The sequence below is a fragment of the Polistes dominula genome, unplaced genomic scaffold (assembly GCF_049000335.1).
Source record: "Polistes dominula isolate Pdom_NZ unplaced genomic scaffold, Pdom_raw_medaka contig_24, whole genome shotgun sequence".
Taxonomy (NCBI): domain Eukaryota; kingdom Metazoa; phylum Arthropoda; class Insecta; order Hymenoptera; family Vespidae; genus Polistes; species Polistes dominula.
In genome coordinates this window covers 973,032-989,269 of record NW_028301150.1, presented here as the reverse complement: position 1 = coordinate 989,269, position 16,238 = coordinate 973,032, and the positions used below count along the sequence as shown (strand labels likewise).

At 35.1% G+C, this 16,238-nt stretch overlaps 1 long non-coding RNA gene across 1 annotated transcript; it reads left to right on the top strand.

Moving 5' to 3' along the window:
• Positions 1 to 5,104: 5,104 nt before the first annotated feature.
• Positions 5,105 to 15,717, top strand: LOC149030778 (uncharacterized). The gene is made up of 3 exons (XR_016178288.1): positions 5,105 to 5,239; positions 12,921 to 13,158; positions 15,217 to 15,717. It is a non-coding gene; the product is annotated as an uncharacterized LOC149030778 (long non-coding RNA).
• Positions 15,718 to 16,238: the final 521 nt, after the last annotated feature.

Sequence of the window (16,238 nt, the reverse complement as noted above, 5' to 3'; positions counted from 1 at the left end):
TAGATATGTCTATTTATCTTTTGAGATTATTCATTGGTTATTTTATTTATAGAAAATGTTCAGGGATAAAGGTCGGCTAGGTAGGGAGTAGTACTAGGAGTAAATTTATCCGATATTGCGCGTAAACCTCGCTAGTTCCATTAGCGCAAAACCTTGTAACTGGAATAGATCGATATTCCTACATTCGATATATATATATAATATATATATATATATGTATACATCGTGTGACAAAAGCACATAAAAGTACGAAAGGTACGTTATTGGCAAGGCAACTAGATTAAAAGGGATTAATTTTATTGGAGACTGGACGAGAACAGAAAAAAAAGAAAAAAAAAAATACACAAAATTCCGCAAAATCATTTTCCCTTTTGGAATGTTCTATTAAAGAACGTAAAAAGACTTATTATACGTATATTACACTGTAAAGCTTTTTCAATATGCGAATCAACTACTCGCGTACACACTTTCTCCAATCAATTTTTTTTTTAATCCACCATTTTTATATTCACGCGATACGTGACGAATTTGAATGATTACGGGTTTCTTTTTTATACAAAAAAATATGCTTCTTAAAACTTCTTCTTCTTCTTCTTCTTCTTTTTCTTTAGTTCCTTTTGATGCATCAAACTGCTGTTGAGAAAAGGGTCTCGTAGGTAGTACCCTTTGAAAAATGTTAATATTGGTGAAACGTGCACGTTAAGAGCCTTGGTTATTTCATATATACATACTTCCATCTTATTTCCTACTTTTTATTATTATTATTATTATTATTATTATTATTTCTTTCAAATATAAAAAATAAAAATAAGATTTAAAAAAAAAGATAGAAGAAAAAAAGAGAAATACGCGTGGTTTGCCACGAGGACCGAGGAACGTTTAAAGGAGGAAGAGAAGAAGGAAGTGGAAATGCAGGAAGGTGCGGAGAGTTCTAGGTGAGATACGAAGGGCTGTGAAGGGTTGGGTGGATGGTTGGAGAGAAGGAGAAGGCTCGCTCGCGAAAGCAACGGAAGCGGTGGCGAATGTAGCGTGAAATCGTAACGGAGGAACCGCAATAACTCTTCGAAAGCGGTTTAAAGCCGTTCCTGCCCATTCCCTTCTACCCCTCACACCCATCCCTGCGTACTTTTACCTTCTCTCTCTCTCTCTCTCTCTCTCTCTCTCTTTCTCTCTTCCGACTACGGAAAATGCTTCGGAAAAGTCGTCAGGGGTGTGAGGAGAGAACTGAACAACCGGCTGTATCGTTTCCCCTCTTTCTCTCATTTTCTCTCTTTCTATCTTCACGTTTAGTTTCGTTTTTTTTTTTTTTCAGAGACTCATTGTCCAACTTTTTCGTTTTTTTTTCTTTTTTCTTTTTTTTTTATCAACGCCAACCGAACCACTTCCACTTGGCGACAACCGATCGTATTTTCCTTTTGCTGAGAAAAAGGAGAAGGTTTGGCAGGTGTGCGAGAGGGCACCTCACGACTCGCTTAAAATTGGAAAAATTCGATGAATTCAGTGTTCATAAGTAAAAGTCAAAGGAAAGAAGTTTTTAAGTTAAAGTGGATAACAAAATATATATATATATATATATAATTCAGATATTATTTTCATATTTCCAAATATATGTATCTTTCCTTTTATCAATTCAACTTTGAAAAAAAAAGGAACCTTGTGAAAAAACAGATGACAATGTACGCATATAGAATATTAATGTTTAAAAAAAGATAACAAAATTCACGACTATGTTTTATCCCACATACGTAGGAGTAAAAAAAAGGGTAAGATCATTCACCATTAAAAAGTCTGCCCACGTAGAAGAGAGATCTTCTCGCGAATCGACGAACGATATATCTTACTGGTACGAAGATTACGAAGAAGAAGGAGGAGGAGGAGGAGGAGGAGGAGCAGGAGGGATTCGTACGAGGATCCTTTTCGAATCCCTTTTTCCCGTTTTTCCGTAGGTACCATTTTCCTTTCGTCACCTTGTCACGCTCGTTTTGCCAATTCATTCGCAATCTGAACCACATCTTCTTCTACCTTGGAATATACTTTTTGTTATCTTCCTTCCTTTCTTTATTATCTCATCTTATCTTTTTTTTTCTTTTCTAATGCAACCTGTTATCTCAAATTTTGTCCAAGATCAAAGGTATGCAAATATTGATGTTTCATTTAATTTTATGATGTTACAAACAAATTTTTTAATTAATCAAAATTTATTGTGGTGCTAGGATTAGTTTATGTGTTATAAAAAAAACTATATATATATATATATAAACATTGATGATTGAGTTGCTGATGAGGTCCTAATAAAAGGACGAAACTTTAAATAGGATCAAAACAATATATAAAATATAAATTTCTTTATTATGTAAATGTATATGTTATATTTTATATAACTATATATTTATGTTCAACTATGTCATACCTTTCCCTATGATACAAAGTTTATATTAATAATTTATATTCTCTATGTATAATATTCTTTTTTATTTTTACGTAGGATAATAAAAATTCAAACACATTATCGATTTAATATTTGTATTATATGATAGGATCGTTAGTAAGATAGTCATAAAGACGTTCTTGTTAGAGGCATTTCTCTCGTTTACTAGTACTACTACAACTACTACTACTACTATTACCAACCTCCGTGTAATTTATACTTTGAGAAGAGTCTAAGTGCAAATAACAGAGAGTACAATCTACTTCAGAAGGATCGTAGTAATAGGCCACCGTTGTAGTAGACCATTTTGTTAGAACGAGCCATGGAGTATTGCACCACGGGAATAAGAGTTTATATGATATCGAAAGCACTGAACAGAGAGAGAGAGAGAGAGAGAGAGAGAGAGAGAGAAAGAGAGAACCAATAAATTAGCACACAGAGCTTGTCTGCAATTTTCTCTCACGCTTTAAAAGGGATCCGCTTAGCAAACGCCCTTCTACTACTCTACCTATCCTACCTTTTGCGTGTACCATCGTTAGAGTTGTTGTGCGATCGTTATTACACCCAAATCCTGGGCTATATTCCTTTTAATTTTTCCTTTACGAATTTTAAGCATAATACAAAATATTTTCTCTTTTCAAATTGACAAATCAACTTGATGCTATTTGAAATAAACTTTCGTGAATTTGTTTCTTTTTGTTCGAAAAATAATAGTTTTATTTATTATATTTATATATTATACTAAGGCTGCCCCGCCACGTCAACGAATTACCTTATACCGATATTATAAATTGAGATATAAAATATTCTATCTTTCAAATTGAATGAAATTGCACGCAGTGTGCAAAATTTTATTAAAATCGGTTCAGTAGTTTAAGAGTCCATTGCGGACAAACAACGTGACACGTAATTTATATATATATATATATATATATATATATATATTAAGATAATACTTTTATATATATTTTTATATATTATATTATATTATATATTATGTAATACTTTTATTTATAATAATTAATAATATTTTTTTATTTATCTCGAAATTGTCAACGATCATTTCAAATTCGACGTAATTTTTTTTTAATCTTGATTTTATTTCTATATATATATATATGTTCGTAATAACCCAGTTGACTATAACATTGATTTATAAATTAATTATCGGCTATGGCAATAAATGGTATAAATCATTTCGAATGATATGAGAGGAGCAATCTTCTAACGTTTATCAGACCGATGGATATTTCCTGTTCAATCGGAAATCGAATGTTAAAAAAAAAAAAGAAAAAAAAACGGATAACGGATATTCAGTTTCCGATGCATTCATGTGCTTCGATATATTTTTGTATATATCTCGATATATTTTTGTAAAAACCATATTATATTGACTCATCTTTTCATCTTCTTCTCTTTTACCACTCATCAACCTTCTCACCACCACAACCATCATCACCATCACCACCCCCTTTTGGTTGTAATATTTCTAGGAATAATACGAATTACTTTAATTATTTTGCGAGTTTGGTTTTGAACGTGTTCAAGTACCCATTACGATGGATTTGAGTATCAATCTAACTGAAAATGGTTACATTTTTTTTCGAAACGATCGAATACTTTGATTCTTCGTAAAATTTTTGTTTTGACATTGAGTCGAATAAACTAACCTAAAGAATTCGAAAGAAGAAAAAAACAAGATTTCAATTCTAATGTGATCAATGACTAAAATTATCGTAAAGATTACCATAAAATAAATCACACACTGGCTTATATTTACGATGAATATAAATTAATAACAAACGTAGATTTTTACAATAACATATGTAACATCAGAATAATTATTTATGGATACCATTGGTAGACCATTGTAACCGTAACGTTCGATGTACTGATTTAAAAATTCTACTATTATTAATTAAAACCTGCTATATCGAAACAAATAAATTCAAACGAACGAACACAACAGAGCGCGTGGTTCTTCCAGCTACGTCATCGTTAGTGCAAATTTCGAATGTGGTTGGTAGAAAATGAGAGAGAGAGAGAGAGAGAGAGACATAAAGAGAAAGAGAGGATGCCATGGGACAAACCGAGTTTCAGCAATAAAATTTATTGCAACTAATGACCACCGTTGCGTACGCATATTATGTTTGTGCATTGAAAATAGCAGAGCGGAAGAGGAAGGTAACTCTCTCGCACGAAATTAATTTAATTATTTACTTTAGCCATCGCTACGGGAGAGAAAAGGAAAGAAAGAAAGAGAAAGAGAGAGAGAAAGAGAGAGAGAAAAACGTATAAATATATATATAAAGCAGAGAGTCTCTCGTTCAATCCATCGATGACAATTTATAAATAGAGGAAGAACCACGGGGGTTGGTATTTTGCATCTCCATGGGGGTCGGGTGATAAGGGAGGAAGGGAACAGAGGGGAAACAGGATACAAGCTAGCTGGGTACGGTTATGAGGCTAATTACTTTGGTGGTTCTGCGGCTTTAGTGATTACGAACGATCGTTTAACGAAAAGGGTTGAGCAGAAGCATTGGAAAGAGTAGGAAGAAGAGAATGAAGAGTAAAAGAGATAGAGAGAGAGAGAGAGAGAGGTGAGGGGATGAAAAGAGAAAAGCAGAAACTATCGACCAATGGTGACGGTCCAGTCAATCTGTCGGTTCGTTTAGCAGTCCTCGACGAGCAACCCAGCAGCAGCAGCAGCAGCAGCAGAGCTACTACCAAACCGGATTCTATCCCGAAGGGTCTTTCCAATTGTTTTTCTCCGTGACGTCACAGGCCGACTGGGAGCGTGACACCGTAATGGCACGTAAACGGATTGCTTTCCACTTTGACCCAATGTGTTCACATTAAAAAATTAATCGAATCTTCTGTGCTCGACCATTTTCTGTTTACTTTCTTTTGTACTCCTTTTACTTTTATATATATATATATATATATATATATATGGGTATATATAGGTACTATGTTTTTTTTTAGTACCCTTTATTCTTTTTTTTCTCTCCATCAGTTTTTACAGAATTTTCTCCTCTTCTTTCTATTTCTATACGCTTCTTTTATTGTGTCTTTTTATTGTACCTTTTACGTAGTTCCAGTCCCCGTTCCCCTACGAACACCTTTTTACTTTTATGCAATACTGTTACTAATAAAAAAAAAGTCGAATCTTTTGACAGACTCTTTGGGGTCAACTACACCCGACATTTTTTTTTCTTTTACTGCGAACAGGTTATCCATTCTTTTTATTAACCACATCAACGTTTATTTGATTTTAGCGATTTGACATGAACTGATAATCTCCAATGTGTGTTTTTTTTTTTGGTTTTTTTTTTTTTCAGTCAAACGTAGAAATTAATTAAAACTTCATTGTATGATTAAACTGATAACAAATATAAATTAAAAAAAAAAATCTTTAAGAAGTGTACGACTTGAAAGAATTGTCTAAAAGAAAATCGAACCGTACGACATCGTTTTGCTTCGCCATTTGTGAATAGGAGAAAAATAATGGGAATTGTCGTGAACAGAATGACGTTAAAAGGAGGTCGTGATTTTGATTTATTTCAATCGATCAATCGACTCATTTCGAGGTGATGACCTCTCTCTCCCTCTCTCTCTCTCTCTCTCTCTCTCTCTCTCTCTCTCTCTCTCTTTCTCTCTTTTTTGATGTGACACATTTTTTAACACATTGTATAGGAGAATCCTATAGAAACTAGGGAACCAACGTAGCCCACGTTTCTTTTATCAACGTTTGACTTTCTTAAAAGCACGAAAGGATCCAATGGGAAAGACATCGGATTTATATCAAAGGAACATCGTTATGTTACGACGAAAGACACGTAGTACGATACAAAAAGATCAATCTTTTGAAGGATTCTAAAAGGCATTGAAGAATACAACTCTAAGAACGTGCTAACTGAACACCAATGTGCTGGAGTCATCCATGAAAAGATACCTTATTCAATAGAATATATATGTGTTTTTTTTTTATAACCAATTATTCTGATACCTTCTTATTAAACGTTGATCTATTTTACAAAGAAAATTTGTAAACTTTTAACTAATACTAAGTAATAGAAAATTAAAAAGAAAATGTAATTTAGAATGAGGGAAAGGCAAAAAAAAGTAAATGGGGGGTTCTTATGAGCTAAATCCTCAAGAATTTCTCAGGAATCGTTTCGGGTCAAGGACGATTGCTGATATATAAGTGAAGAGAGAGCCAGTTTCTCTCTTTTACTTCAACTCGAAACTCGCAAGGAGTCGAATTCAACAAAAGAAAACTTTTTCGAAGGTTTCGACTGGAACTTTTCTCGAAGAAAGTAGTAAATAAGGACTTAAATCGAATTTATAGCTGAAGACAGATAAGAAGAAAACCGGATTCTATCTTTTCTACGATAACGCGAATCAAAAACTTTCTTGGATATTCTTAAGGAATAAGACGTTAATGAACTTTTTGTATTACAACGAAATAACTCATTTTCATCAGTTGTTCATAGGAAAATTATCTAAGGAAATCCCTTAGGTGAACCACGGATAATGACGTTTGCAATAGTATTACTAATACTCGCTCAATTTGGGTCAAGTGCAGAAACGTTGAGTAAGAACGAGATAGATATATATATATATATATAAAGAGAGAGAGATAGAGAGAGAGTAGAGATGGGGAAGTTGTTCTAAGCAGGTTGCCTCGTGAATGCAAATTTCCTGCAGTCTCGGCCCGGTTTCACGGTAATTTAGCCTAATGCCGGAAACTCTGTAAGCGTACGATTATTACGAGGATGTTCGGGAAGGCCGAAACGTCCAAAGGCGTGCTGCCACAATTCGATGATGATTCCCACTGTCTACTTGAGCAAGTAATAAACGGTAATAACGTTTCAACCTTGCCTTAGTCGAGGTGATGGGGTGGATGGGTGGTGGTTGAGTAGACCCCGTTACAAAGCAAACGTTTAAACTTTAACCTCTTGCCCTTTCCCTTTCCCCCTTCCCCCAGAAAGACTTTACACGTGAGCGAACCCACGAGACTGGTAAGCACCCCTACCCTTAAAAGTTCTTTCGAAAAGTCGAAACCGTTCTTTCTTTCTTTATGTTTACTCAGACGACGACGACGACGACGACGACGACGACTAGGATGAGGACTATGGTTGAAAAAGGTGAGGTGGTGGCTTGAAACGAACGAAAGGTGGAAAGAACAGTCTCGCTCGATTTTTCGTTGGCAACCTTTGACTTTAGAGAGAATCGGAGATTCCTAGCGCGTTCCACTTTCTGCCAAACCCCCCACTTCTCTTCTTTCCCTCGACCCTCCTACCCTCCCTCATCGCATTCTCTTTGATATTCCGTTCCAAAGTTCCTTCCTTTTCGTTCTATATATATATATGTATATATCTATCTCGCTCACTCTTACTATCTTCCTGTCTGTCTACTTCTTTTATCCAACCTTTTCTACGCCTCCTTACATATTCGATATTTTTCTTCGCATGATATTTCAGTGCTAGAATATGGAATTTATTCTTTGATCGACCGAGTGAGACTATACGTATCTATATTTACATTGCCGGAAGTGGTCGCTTTATAAGACGGAACTAATAACATTCTTTATCCTTTTTATATGTACATATATATGTATATATATATATATATATATATATATATATATATATATATATATATATATATATATATATATATATATATATAATTTACACTGGAACGCGAAGAATGATTTTTCAAAAAATATTATAAGCTTCTTTTAAGTTGTAACAACCGCTTAAATCATTCCTTTGAAGTTTTTCCAGTTAATCTCTTACACACTTATATTAATTTATTATAATTTCTTGTTTGTATATAAAATCAAAAATTTAAATGTGTTTTAGATTCTAATCTATAAACTAAATAAATATTAATTGTTTTTAATTATTTTTTTGTAAATAAACTAAATTAGATTTTTTAACTAACCAAACTATTATCTAATTTTTTAAACTGAGATATTAATTATTTTAAATATTAATTTTATATTAAATTTAATTTGATATTTAATCCGTAATTACTTAGTTGTCAAGCCAATATTTATGTAATAACTAAAAACGTATATAAAATCAAACATATTACTATGAATTATTTTCTAAACTATGATTATATCAAAATAATAATAATAATAATAATGAGATTGAAATGTTTTAGTATTCTAATCTAAACTAAATAGATATTAATTGTGTAAGGAAGGAAGATCGAGAGGAGACATAAGCATAGGACCGAATAGTTTGGGAGAACAACCTAATCTCAACGAGCAATCACTGCAATCTCTCTATCTCTATCATACGTATACACAATTCTCCGTTAACCTCGCTATCGTAGTGCGCTCGACCAATCGCGTGTACACACCTACCGATTCTGCTCCCGTCACCGCGGACATCCGTTAATCAACGCCTAATTAAGTGCGTCAGCAAAGTGCATCGGTTTGTACTCGAATCGATTTCCGTGACTATACGAGAGTAGTGGGTACCTTGTTCGAGGAGTCGATCGATTTCAAACGCTACGACATCGTCTGATCTGGAACACCTAAGGGAATTAGATCCACCTAGATTAGGAGAAATGGCGCGAACGATTCCTTCATCCCTTTTTATAGGGTGTTCTCTCATGAAACGAATAGTCTTATTATTTCAAACTATTTTTACAATTATATTTACTATTAATCTAATTTTTATCATTTATTCTGTTAACTTTGAAAATGATTCGTATAAAATACATTTTACAGATTGTATTTTTGTTTTCTAATTATTAAATTAAATCATTATTTTAAGAGACACCCTATACGTTTAACAGAAGTAGTAGTAGTAGTAATAATAATAATAATAATAATGATCACGTACCAATTGAATTGAAAATGCTCTGAGAAAGCACGCAAGGAATTATATATCTGGGTTAATGCGTCAGACGTTAGATATAATTCCGTACGCCCCGATTCCCCCCTCTCCACCCATCTCTTTTTATTTTTATTTTTTTGTTTCTATTAAGCAAACATTAACGGAAGAACAATTGTTCAAGCCTTGATTATTCATTCGCAAGAAATTTTGATCGAAACGTTTGATATGCGTTCTGATCCGAGAAGGAATGCAACGTTGAAAGTGAGAAAGAGAGAGAGAGAGAGAGAGAGAGATGGAAGACCAAAATGATCTTACTATCGTTCTTCTCTTTCTACTTCTCGTCACCATTGTCATCATTGCTATGCTACGAGCACAGCATGACGGAGGAAGAGACGAAAATTGTCTTACCAACAATCGCAGGAAATGGTCGATTAATGGCGTCGCGATGTGATGCACCATTTTCGTTTCCGTACGAAGACGATGACAACTACGACGACGACGACGACGACGAAGATGACTACTAAGAAAATGACGATGATAATTATACCATGACGAGATTACTAAGGACTACTATCGGAAGTTACTTTGAGAGAAATAGCTAGAAATTTTCATCTAGAACGTGCAATTTTATTATTTTGTTTATTCAAATATTTAATTTAAATATACGAAATTCGCGTATAATCAATCGTTTATAATCAATGCAAATAAAAACTAATTAGTTTTATTCTTTGAATATTATATGATCGTAATGAATAATAATAATAATAATAATAATGCATTTATAAGCGTATGAGAAAACAAAACAAAAAATAGAAAAAGGTGAGCCACACCATTTATAATTGGTTTGCTTTTATCTTTTTAATTAAATGTTAAATATCATTTAATTATATATATATGATAATTAATAATAATAATTTATGATATTATATGTACGTTTTCTGAATCCTATGAAACTTTGTTAATATTAAACATTTTTTAAATAATTTATTAATATTAGCATTTTATTGGATTAAAATCGGAACTTTTTTGTTTTCCAAAAAAAGAAAAAAAGTAATTTGGTGATAAGAAGAATAGAAAATAAAATTCCACGGATTAGGATCGCTAAAAACGGGGCCAGAGGGGGGTGGAGGGAGGGAGGAAGAGGAGAAGGAAAAAAGAGAAAATGAAAGAGATAGGAATAAAAAAAAGAAGAAAGATAGAAAGGGGTTGTTAAAATCTGAGGTTGCAACTTTCGCGGTTTAACCACAACGTGCCGCGAACAATAAGTTTGCACCCAACACGTTCCATCATCAACTTTCCCTTTTCACTTAGAAAGAGAATTTTGGGTTTCTTGCTTATAGCTTTCACACGTCACACCGTATGCTCTTGTGTTATTAATTAACGAGGGTGGTACACATTAGAAAATACCCCTTGGCCATCTACTAAAATTACTTTGCAACCCTTCCTACCTACCACAATATAAATTTGAGAATATTTTATAATAAATAGAACGAATAAAAATGTGTAAAAAAATTCTATCAAGATTCCATTTTAAAATAACACCCTAATCCCCCTCCCCAATCTTTCTCATTCTTATTTTTCTTTCCCCTTCTGTTGGGAATATATTGACAGTTCGATTCGCGCGTAAGGGCAAATGCGTTTCCGGACTATCGAAACGGATAGTGGCATGCAACCTTTTCAAATAGGATAATTCAGCAGAGTTTCTCCCCTTTTATTCGTATAGAGCGTAGAATTTCACTTTCCCCATGAATTTACGTCACCGACGGGTCTCGGACATTCCATTTCGATCGTTTCGCGTCGTTTCGTAACTGGTCATGCTTACGATACCAACCACGTATGTATGTATGTACGTGTGTACACACGTGTTTAAACGTGCGTATACTACACGTGGCATGTACGACTCACACTTATTTATTATATATATATATATATATATATATATACATGCACACATATAAATATATATATATATATTTCGCAATGCGATTTACGAGGGATCGTTAAGCTCGGTTTACACGCGTCGGGCGTGGAATCGTACGTCGAGTCGAGGCCTTAATGCACCCTAGTCGTTTCGTTTCGAAAACGAACGATCGTATTATGTTACAATGGCACATTACCAATAACGAGAGAGAGTATACATGATCGAACGAACACTTTCCTTCTCAATTTCCATCCAGGCGTAAATTGTTCGGAAAAAGTTTCACGTCGTAAAATCAACCAGATATTTCCTTACGATAATTCTCCATAAAAATATTCCCATTCTAGTTGTTCTTTATTTTTCTTTTTTTGTTCACTCTATTGAAATAGAAAGAAAATCTATCCATTTATTTTTATCTATCCCTTGAAACGTCTTCTTTCATTTCTTTTCTTTTCTTTTCTTTTGATGTTTCAAACGTAGATAGAAAAAGATGAATGGTGTAGTAGTAGTAGTAGTAGCCGATGCATATGAACGAGATCGATAAACCATAGACATCATTCTCCTTCATTCTTCCTTCCTTCCTTCCTTCCTTCTTTGTCTCTATGTAGATATTGAGAAATAGGGAAAGAGAAATAGATAGAAAGAGAGAGAGAGAGAATCAGAGATATCCGGCTTCCTGTCTCATCCTAAAAGCCCCACTCAAAGACGGCACACTTCTGTTCCATACTTACTGAACGAAATCCGAATTTGAAATTCGAGTATACGATTCGAGTGGTTTGCCGGGCCCTATACCCTATAGCTATCGGATTTGCAATAGGAATCTCGCGAACTTCTCGAGTATGCTATTTTTTTTTATCCTTTATCTTTCCTCTTCATTTCTTCTTTCCTTAATCGTTATCGATAATAACGCCCATTCGTCGGTACTCTGCTCGACGATTAAACTGCAAAGGTATCGATGAACGAAAGTCAAAAAAAAAACAGATGAATCAAAAAAAGAACAAAAAATAATTAAAAAAAAATAATAAAGAACGGTAGCAAAAAAAAGGAAAAGAGAAAAATTGTAGCCTTTTATCTCTCCATTCGTACAGACGTTCTCGTTCAATTAGACGAACGGCAGATATAAAACGCCTGGAGGTTTTTCAAAAATATATATATATCTATATATACATACGTTGCTTTAGCAATATAACAATACAACGTAGGGTAATTAAAATGGTAAATTTTAACGGTGAAAGCAGCAGCAGCAGCAGCAGCAGAAAGCAACGGCAACCGGTGAGAAGAGTTAGCCCCGACTAATTAGCAGCCGCGGATATTTACGTCTGCTTAGTTTCTGTTGCATAGAGAAAGAGTTAACGGTAGGAGGAAAACCCTACCGGCGGGTTCCCTTCGTCTACAATGAAAGCAGAGCAAGCCCTTCTTCTTCCCCACTCTACAGCTTCCACCACTCCCCTCCCCCAGTTTGCTACAACTACACCACCAACCACCATCATCCACTTTTAGGATACTCTGCCGCTTCTCCGTTTTCTCTTTTAGACAAATCGCATCCTTTCCTTTCTCTCGTGGAAAACTTACACACTCATCCCCGACTCAACCGAGCCCCTATTCTTGCCCCCTTTCGTATCTTCCCTCCTCCTCCTCCTCCTCCTCCTCCTTCTCTTATCCTCGTACTCTTCTAATCTCTATATCTTCTTCTATTTTGGTTCTCGTGTTGTAGCAGGAAACCAATTATAAGTGTCCCGGAAGTTGGAACGAACTGTGGAAGTTGTGTAGGAAATTGCGAGTCCTGGAACCCGCGCGCGGGTCTGTCTCTTCGGGCACGCTCGTCACCTCCAACTCTTGCCGCAGCATCCCCCATCGAACGAAGGATGGAAAGAGAGAAAGATACGATTGCAAGGGTCGGAAAGATATATACATATATATGTATATGTATATGGATATAGGTATATATGTAGGTACGTGTCGCGTTCCATGGGTAGATGAACACGCATACGCGGACGATGACCGAACAAACTCGGACCGGTTCGGGTCGACGAACGTAATTTGCAAGCCACCACCACGTCCTTCTCTTTCTCATTCTCTCCCTCTTCCAAAGGAGAAACCGCACTCAGTAGAGTACGACGAGAGCACTCTTCGCGAGAGTTTACCCCAATCCCCCTTCCTATCATTCTCTACCCCTGTCTCTTTCTGGCATTTCACGTTTTAGGATAAAGACAACGCGTTTTTCTCTTATAAATTTAATATCGAATCTTTTTCTATTAAATACGATAACGATTTTATATTTTTTTAAAAGGAAGAATTTTTTTGCCGGGGATAATTTGTTTATTTAAAATAAAATAAAGGATATTAAATATGTGGATTAGTTTGACTAACTTAGTGTGGTCTAAAAACACTAAACTATCATTCAAGGGTTTACTTCTAATCAGAACTATTTTATTTGACACAATGATCAATGATCAAAACTTAGTTTATTTATTATTTATTTTTATAATATTAATTATATTTTATTCGTGTTTATTATTATTATTATATTGTAAACTTTTCGTTTAAATAATACACGTAACAAACAAAGTTCATCTAGAAAATACACGAAAGAGGAACGTTTCGGAAATATCGACAGGGTTTCTACGTTAGAGCTACTCGATAATACGTGTCCCGACGGAGAACGGATACAGGGATGATGAATAAGCAGGATGATATATATAAATTCAGACCAGAATAGGAAAGAGAGAGAAGGAGAGAGAGAGAGAGAGAGAGAGAGAGAGAGATCGTTCACCCTCGGACGGTAAAAAACATAAACTCACGGATCGGCCATTCGTTCGCGTAAACGAACCGAGGCAGGTCACGGACGAACGAACGGATGTTATACGGAATAGACCGATGAATCCTAGAAATAATTCAGGATAGAGAGAGAGAGAGGGAGAGAGAAAAAAAAGAAGAATGGTGAGTGTTGGGTATGTACCTTTACGCACTCATAGGCTCGTTGTGTTTGGCAGAAAAGAAAGAAGTTATGATATTAATGCGTAGATGTGTCGTCGTCATCATCATCATCATCATCATAGTCATTCGTAAGGGTGAATTTTCGAGTGCACTCTAGTCGACTCTTCAAAATGGAACAAAATCGTAATTTATAGACCGTCACTCACCGAAAACCACTATGTGCTATTCCTAGATTGCATTTGGACGAAGCAGAATGCTGCCAGCCATCCAACCAACCAGCCAGCCAGCCAGCCAGCCAACCAGCGAACCAGCCCGGTTGTGCAGAGAATTTCGCGAGATCCCTTCGCTCTTCTACCTTATTCGTCTCTGTCCCCTTGATTCCTCTTCATCCTCCCTTTTCTACAAAACCCTTTTCCTCGTCGCTCGCAATATTCCGTGGAAAGCGTGGCCATCGATCTTGCCTTCGTTAAGAGTCCCTCATCGTCGAAACATAAATCTGGCCCTCGGCTGTTTTAGCCACCAAGACTCGATACATGAAAATTTACGCCTCCCTTCAAACTAGATGGCCCTAGGTTTCCTCTTCCTCTTCCACTTTCTTTCTCTATCTTTCACGAGTTCTCTGCGTGCTCTCGTTAACCATGCAAAAGTTAACTAGAAAGACAAACGGATCTATCATTTTGCTACCTACTGTAATTTATGATTGCTGTTACGCGATACTAGAGATAAATGTTTTTCCTAGAGAACCTTACGTTCATCTCTCTCTCTCTCTCTCTGTCTCTTGTTCGGTAGGATCTCAACCGTGTATCGTGCAGAACGATGAGTCTGTGTATGTGTTAGATATAAAAATATTTTTCGCTCTCAACCTGGATCAATACTCTCGAAAGCTTGCCATTTGAAATTACACAAAATGGAAGAGGAGACTAGAAAAATGAACGACATTGAATTTAATGAAATACACGATAACACGATCTTTCGAAGGATATACGCGATCATTTATATACGCTGAATCAGTCAAACGATTCGCGAAACTCATCTACTACTACTACTACTACTACTACTCTTCCTCTTTCCAGTGCTGCTAACCGAAGTACCTTTTTAGAAGCGAAACGTCGTTCCAAGTACGGACTAGAAAATCCCAAGCGTATCGTAAATCGAAGTGCGACCATGCGACTTTCCATCGTAGGAGCAATTATCGTCGTGGGAGTTTAAAAAAAAAAAAAGAAAAAGAAAAAGAAAAAAAGAAACGTTTAAAGAGAAACGTGCACGACGTTGTAAATCTTTATCCTTACAAATGATTTATTCGCCAACTAAAATATTAAGATATGTGTATGTGTGTAGTATTGTGTAGCATGTACAATTTTATATAATTAGATATATAAACTTCTACTTTGAAAGTGTTAAGAAAATGTAAATAAATATTGTACTATCTACTGCGTAAATAAGAAAATAAACAGTGCGTGACGTAACAACTCCCCACCACATACGCCTTCCCAATCTCCTGTCTTAAGAAGTAACAACAGGAGTACTTGATATTACGTTGTTGTAGTTCCTTGTGTAAACCTACTCGGGCATTACTCACATTCGTACTAATTAAATATAGTTTTAAGCAACTAGTCTAACTAAGTCTGCCTATCATTTTATCTCTAATTTCAACAGAAAGATAGGCAATATCTACTTCACAGGTATAAGGATCTACTGAATATATAAGAACCCTTAGGTACAGTGACCCACTTAACCATATAATTCTTCTTTAAGTAGATACATTGCATAGTGATCTATTATAAATTTTTATGATTTATGCGACGAGTCAGCGTTGCATCGTAAATACATTTTTTTCCTCATTTACCACGACTGGTACCTTGCATCATCCCATCATCCGTTCATTGAAATTACGAACGACTAGGTTGAAAAAAAAAAATTATATCTCTCGCAAGGAAACATCATAGATGAGAGATAAAAAACTTTATTTTAAAAATACAAATATCACGTTTTTTTTTTATTCGTGTGCAGATGAAAAATATTTTTACAATTTAATGATCATCGATATGACGTAAACGTGTTATTTATTAAAACTACATATGAGAAATATGAACAA